The following is a 7,500-nucleotide window of genomic DNA, read 5'->3' as shown; positions in this document are numbered from 1 at the left end:
GCTACTGGGCCATCGCAGATTTATCACGTGTCCTATCCGTTTCACCTTTTGCGCAGTGCTATGACCAAAAAATTAAATTTTATTTTTCTTTAGTTAGGATGTCAAAACTATGTTAACTAAAAAATAAGTGATCCAATATTTTAGACTATAATTAAAAAATATACCCGTTTTATTTACTAGATCTAGGAGAAAATGACGTCAAAGACCCAATAGTTTAAGAAGGCAATGGGTATGTACCCGGTTAAATTAATATGCAGCACGGGAATTTCGCGCCTTCTGACTTTCAAACTCGTGTTTTGAATATACAATAAGCTGCATATAAACGCTGAAATTTGAAGTTAGTTAGTCAATGATGTCACTTTTCTCTAGATCCAATCCTCTGAGGTCCAATCGGCCAGTACACAAACATCGGTCAGTTTGCAAGAAAGGAAGTGGTTTTTTGATCATAACAGCACTTTAAGGACGTGAACCATAATAAAGTGTTGCTCTATGGATACTCCAGGCTGCAGACATTTAAAAATGTAATAATGGTTGCCATGGTATCTACTGGTACTTTAAATAATATGCACTTTCTCGGTTTTTGAGACTTCACTCAAATTGGTTCCTGCTTTTAAGCAACAGAATTAAATAAGTAAATAAATAAATAAATAAATAAATAAATAAAAAGAACGGTTATTCAAGCAAACTTTTTTACTCCTACATTATCCGAAAAGGGATGTTGTTCTTTTCCAAAATTTTCAATATTGGATTTTTTGCAGTGCTCATAAAAGGTCAAGTGGCTTTCCAAACTAACTGCTTAAAAAAGCCTTAAGTCAGTCGTTGAGAAGCAACGAGTGCACTTCTACACACGAGGTAAGTATGTACTAGCTAACCGATAGTAAAGACATTGCCGATCCAGCCGTAATTGAAACAGTGGGTAATAAGAATGAGATTTTCAACATGAAAATCAAGCGTATCCACTTGAAACTGAGAATGGGTACAAAGACAGATCTGGTGGGATGCTTGGTCACTTCCCAAAAATGATTATGCATCTCAAGCGTTCAATCCATACAGACACAGCGTGCAAGCCGAGTGGATCTCATTTGGGATTAGTACAATCCAGACAGTTTGAAACCTGAAGTTTTCAAGTTTTATTTGTTTACAAGAAACAGTTTAAGTTGTTACTATGCTGGCCTGCAAATAGCGAGAAGCTACTGAATCGTGGCAAGCCAGACTGTACACGAAATTATTTAAACATCTTTTTTTTTTTTGATTATTACATACAACAACAACAACATGTAAACATTACTCTTTGTACTTTCAAATATTGAGAAGGTAAAGGAATTTAGGAGAAAAAGAGAGGAGAGCAGTCTAGGTAAAAGAACAATATACAAAAAGGAAAACTACAGCCTATACTTAACCTCAGTTGGAAATTTAATTTTTCACCTTGCTAATTAAGGTATCTATATCGGCATAAGAGTTTTCAGTTTCTAGAATTTCAATTAGTTTTGTTCTAATAGTTTTCTTAAAACAATTCCTGGATACGTTCTTGAGACTACTTGGTATCCCATTCCAGATTTTAACACCCACACGTGAAAATGTCTTACTTTGAACATTAAGTGCGGATTGTTTGGTAAATAAATGCTCAGATGTCGATGAGCGTGTACTATAAGAATGAACACTAGTAATTTTAGAAAACAAATTAGAAATTTTAATTGGTGCAAAATTAGCATTGATGTCATACATAAAAATTAACAATTTTCTTATAATATAGGGATTTGAGCGGTAGAAATTTTCCTTTCAAGAAAAGAGGAATTGCATGCTCCCTTGCTTGAGCAAAATAAATAAGACGGAGTGCTCGTTTTTGTAGGACAAGAACTTTATTTAGCAAGGTTTCAGATGCATTTCCTCAAGAAGTTTATCCATACGTCATATAAGGTGCAATGAGGGACTTGTAAATATTAAGAGGAGTTTGATTATGAACAATATGTCTTAACTTCGCAATTAAACCGACGGTTCTGCTTATTTTTGTTGTAAGGGTATGAATATGGTCTTTCCAATTTAGATTCTCGTCAATCAATAACCCAAGAAATTTAATGCATTTCTTATGTTCGAGAATAACGTTCTTATTTTGTTCATCAACAAAAATATTAATTTGGGGCAGGAAATTAAGCTTTTTTTGGTATGGGCGAAAAATAACAAAGTTTGTTTTCTTTATGTTAAGTGTAAGTTTATTTGAGGTTAACCAATTAAATAAGTTCTTCAATTCAGCATTTACAATTAATTCCAATGTCTTGAGATTTTCGTGAGAATAAGGGACATTAGTATCATCCGCAAAAAGGAAAAATTTAAGTTTTCTGGAGCAATGCTGGATGTCGTTAACGTATAACAAAAAAAGGAGCGGCCCTAAAACGGACCCTTTGGGGTACACCACAATTAACTACTCCTTTATCCGAAATGTGAGAGTTAATCTCAGTTGTTTGAGTGCGACTTGTTAAATAAGAGGAAAACCACTGATTAACGATTCCTCGAATGCCGTAATAATTAAGTTTATCAAGTAAAATTTTATATCGACATGATGATGTTTTTCTATGAATACCTTCATTCTATTGTACATAATCTTCTCGAAAATTCTATTGAAGTTTGACAATAATGAAATTGGTCTATAATTGCAGGCATCAGTTTACTTAAGCGAATCAGAGTACAAATTTTGTTTCTGTAATATTTATATTTCTCAAAGTCATCGGATTGATATAATCTATTTTTCGTTTAGACTGAAATTCGTAATCCCTTGGTTAACCATGGTTTTGAAAATTGTTTGATCTTGCGCTTAGAGAAAGTTATAATTGGAGCATGTTTATTTACAATTTTATTAACTGTTTTATAGAATGATGTGAAGATCTCATCTATGTTTGTACCTGGTCTTTCTATGATGAAATTCCAATCAATTGTGGCAAGTTCATCATTAAAAGAGTCAGAACAAAAATGCGAGAAATCACGCTTCTTGCTTTGCCTTTGTTTGATTCTATCTGTTGTCGAAGCTAGGATACAAAACTGCGAAAAATGGTCGCTAACAACAGTTATAAGGTTGCCACTTACAACAACCTGATCCGGATTATTAACAAAAATATTGTCAATAAGACTGGCTGAAGTTCTGTGAACACGCGTTGGTTTATCAATCGTCAGAATGAGATAACAACTTTGCAAGGCCAATAGGAATTCATGACTGAAATGACAAGTTTCCATTCTTTGCAGACATAAATTAAAATCGCCTAGTAGGCATAAAGTTAACTAAATACGGAGCTCGGAAATGTCGTGCCTACTACGCAAAATGAGCCCCAAAGTACAAGGAAAGAGAGGAATAAGAGTGTAACGACGTACAGAGCCTGTTGCCGGGCCCAAGTAGGGATAGCAGCTCCAGAGCAACCCTCTTTGGGTGTTTTTTCACTCTACCTACTCAGTTTAAATCAGCTCTAGAACCCCCAAAAACTATTGAGAACCCCTATACCTTCCCTTTAGCTCTGGCTATCTTACGCGTCGTAATGTTTCCTTTCGTCTCAAGGTTCACACATTCTTCACACACTTATTCATTCAGTCTCCACAGTTACAATATAGTGAGGGAACAAAGAACTGTTCTATGATTTACCAAATCTCGAACTCGGAACCTCCAGGTCTATAGTTCTGTGCCTTGACCGCTACACAGTTTTTTCCAATATTTACTTTCGCATAATAAATCATAAGTGATAGCCATATATATTAAATGATAAGCAATACTAATCCTAACCAGGGCCTAATCTTTCTTTAGGCTTAACTCAGGCGCACCCAAAACGTTTATGAGTTAATTAATTCATTTCACCTGAGGCGTGATAGGTAAGTTGCTATGGTTTACGGTAAAGATGCAGATTATTTCACTTTCACTTTCACCTTCTTCACCTGCCAACCTTTTCCTAAATAACAGGTTCTTATGGAAGTCTAGAGTGTAATACAGGTAGTGACTCTTACATGTATTTTACATGTATTTCCAAAAATCTCAGTGGTACGAAAGAAAACGCTGCTGGGAGAACTTGCCTCGCACCGTTTCTTCTCTTTCGAGTCCATCTGTTTTAATCATCTTCGCCTCCATTAGAGGGCCTGCACACTGGACCTACTCACCCATTTAGATGGCAATATTTTATCTAGATGTTGCTGGTGACGTAACTGCCCCGAATTAAGGAAAATACGATGTGCCTTATAATGCATTAGTGCGAAGTCATTTGGAACATGCAATCTCACAATGGATGATCAAGCAATATTAAGCAAATAGAAGCTGGACAAAGTTGATCTGCGCGATTAGTGAAAAATGGTTGGGAGAAAACACAAGGTATGAATGTACTAAAAAATCTGGTCTGGCCTCCTCTTCAGTCTATTGCGGGACTGTTAAAGCCTGAATGAAACTAATTTGAGAACCCCTTCTTCCCTTGTACGAGGGCGGTGTGTCTTGGACCAATTCCGATACCCGACAAGAGAGCACTCCCCACCCCCCCTCCCCCTTACCTCCGCCACTGTAGATAAAGTAAAAACTCCATTATTTAAGGAAGCACTTATGTTATTATTTATTGTTATGAGGATCTGTTTTTGTCTTTTAAATCGCCTTTGAATCTTCTTTCCTTTTTTTCTTTTTTCTTTTTTTCTTTCTTTCCTTTTTATACTCCGCTTTATTTTTCTATCCTTCTTTCGTCCCTTCTTTCTTTGTTATTTCTACTCTCCTCTTTCGTTTTCTTTCCATGTTTCTGTTTTTCTTACGTTCTCAAACTTATCTCTCTTTCCTGCTATTCTTGTAGTCTCCTTCTTCTCTTGGCTTATTTTTGTTATATATCCTTTATTTTGTACTTTATTAATTTATATTAAATTATATTGATTTATATATTTTATTATTTATTATTTATTTTAATTCATTTTGTTGTTGGTTTTTCTTTTATTCGACCAGTCTTTCTTTTCCTTTTTTCATTTTTTCGTTTTTCGCGGTTCTAACCCGATAACCATGTCTCGATTTACTCGATCGTATAGCTGAATGTCGATTTACTCGATCGTATAATCGAATCTTGATTTACTCGATCGTATAATCGAATCTTGATTTACTCCATCGTACAATCGAATCTGTATTTACTTGATCGTATAACCGAATGTCGACTTACTCGATCGTATAATCGAATCTTGATTTACTCGATCGTATAATCGAATGTCGATTTACTCGATCGTATAACCGAATCTCGATTACAGAATCGAGTGGTATTAAAATCAAAAGATCGAATAGGCGGTTGGGTGTCATTCACAATATGCATCGAACTCGTTTCTTTATCGAGTCATCTTTCCCTCGTCTACCACAAGAGTTGAATGATCCGAAATTTGTTTGTTTATGATTTTGCAGGTGTGATTATTCAAAAGAAAGTGATATTTTTTATAAGAAGGAGATAAGTGTTGTATTTGGTGTCATTTTCAGGATGGCTTTCCGTTGTGAAGACTGCGGGGAGTGTTTCAAGGAAAAACGATTACTGAATCGCCATCGAGCTAGTCAACATCAAGGGCGGCGATTTTCGTGTGTTGTATGCGGTAAATCGTATACACGGCAATACGATCTTAAAAAACACAAATGCCGCCTCCCGTTACCGCTAGAACCCAAGATAGTGGTAACGGATGCTCAGGAACCACCATTACCTTCATTATCCAAAAAAATTGTTGTCAATATACGGTGTACGCATTGCTCGTTTTCGTGTGCTGTAGATGGAGAGTTGAAAGAACATCTAAAGACGCACCCTACATGCCCTTATTGTATGCGACATTTTAAAGATTTGGAGAATCTTAAAAAACATCTAGAAAAAAAACATTTTCCAAAACAATGTGATCAGTGTGGGCTATTGTGTCTTCATGGTACAGATGATTTAGCGCAACATATCATCAACGCGCATGAACAACAAGATCAACCACACTCCGATCGCTTACCATGCCCACAATGTGAGGCAACATTTGTCTACCAACGCAATTTGGTACGCCACATGAGGGAAAAACATTTCGGTGTTGCGCAGACAGGTGTTGACGCTGGAGGTTTGGAATCGAGTCCTGCTACTGTACCCCAACCAGTAGATCAGCCCTTCGGTCCTGAAAGAGAACCCTTAAAGTGGGACGAATGGACGGAACGGGGAGATCCGCCCACAGAACTCCCTGAACCGTATGGTTTAGAAGTAGACGCAGATTCACCCATCTTACAGTTGTACCAACGGGAGTGGCCTATGATTCGCCAACAGTTTTCTCGAGGGCGTGGACGAGATGATAGATCTTACAATGTTCGAGTCTTTACCATGGACCCAGGAGAATTAGAACCTTGGTTGCGTCGCGTCCATCGTGATCAAACTTATGCCTATAAGATCAGTGGCAGTTATGGGTATGTTTTACGCCAGAGAGAGACGGGTGAATTGCGCTATTTTAACAGTGAGCGACGCAACTTTAACATCTTAAGATCCACCAACCAAGACAAGGTGGGTGATGATGCACCTTTTTTTGTACATGATGATGACAAGTTTGAAACGTTGGTGGAACGTTTACGTTCCTTTAATGTGTTGAAATGGTTATCGATCCATCGACCAGACACCAAATGGGAACCGTTGTTGGTGACCAATTTTACGTTTTTTGTTGATGTGATTCGTTTAGCACCTTTGAAACCAGGTCGAGTTGTAGGTTGTCACACAGATTTGCTTCCATCTTATTTGGCTGGGATGCATCAGTTACGGCACGCCGGGCATCCTCGAAACAATGATTGCCTTTGTTTTTTCCGTTGTGCTGTCGCTCGCTTGAAGTAAAAAGAATGAAGTAAAAAGGTTATTTGAAAAGTATTGTATACATTTTTATCCCGATCAAGTACAATTTCTGAATTTGTTCCTTGAGAAATTTACAGGTGTTGAACTTTATCAGATTCCATGGTTGGAGGATTTGATTCAATGCAAGATAGAACTCTTTACGTCTAAAGACGGGAAAGGACGGGTATGCGAGCGTGTGCATACATTGCATTCCGATGATGTTCAAGAGTACGAGAAAAAAAAACGGTTTTTATTTTTGTTTTTGACAAAAGGAGAGCAACCCAGTGTACCCTCACGGAGGGTCTAGTTTTAATTTTTTCCGTGTTGGTAAAAGTCTTGCCTGTCACTCCCTTGCTAAGTGGTGGCTTTGTGCGTAGAGCCTTCTGCGCGTATTTTCTTAGGATCGAGAGGGTAGTGGGAAATGCGTAGATTTCTCTGGTGGACACAGTAGAACGATTAACTTAACCGGCAATGGCGTCGAAAGTCATGTAACGCGAATGGCGTTTTAGTGGATCTTTAAACAAAATATACCCTTATGAAGCTCATGAATAGCAGGTCAATTGGATGTACAGGCGGTGGAATCTTAAAAGCGACGAGTAATGGACTTCGACAACATCACCCGTCGAGCCGAAATCAAAGTGAGCTGTATTTACCTGAAGTACATGGTAATTTGACACGATTGAGTTTCTTG

At 37.4% G+C, this 7,500-nt stretch overlaps 1 pseudogene; it reads left to right on the top strand.

The window, feature by feature from the left end:
* LOC137969957 (uncharacterized) overlaps window positions 1-7,500 on the top strand; it is a 36,562-nt pseudogene that overhangs the window by 17,104 nt on the left and 11,958 nt on the right.

This window comes from Montipora foliosa, chromosome 9 (assembly GCF_036669935.1).
Source record: "Montipora foliosa isolate CH-2021 chromosome 9, ASM3666993v2, whole genome shotgun sequence".
Classification (NCBI taxonomy): Eukaryota; Metazoa; Cnidaria; class Anthozoa; order Scleractinia; family Acroporidae; genus Montipora; species Montipora foliosa.
This window is presented reverse-complemented; position numbering and strand designations above follow the sequence as displayed.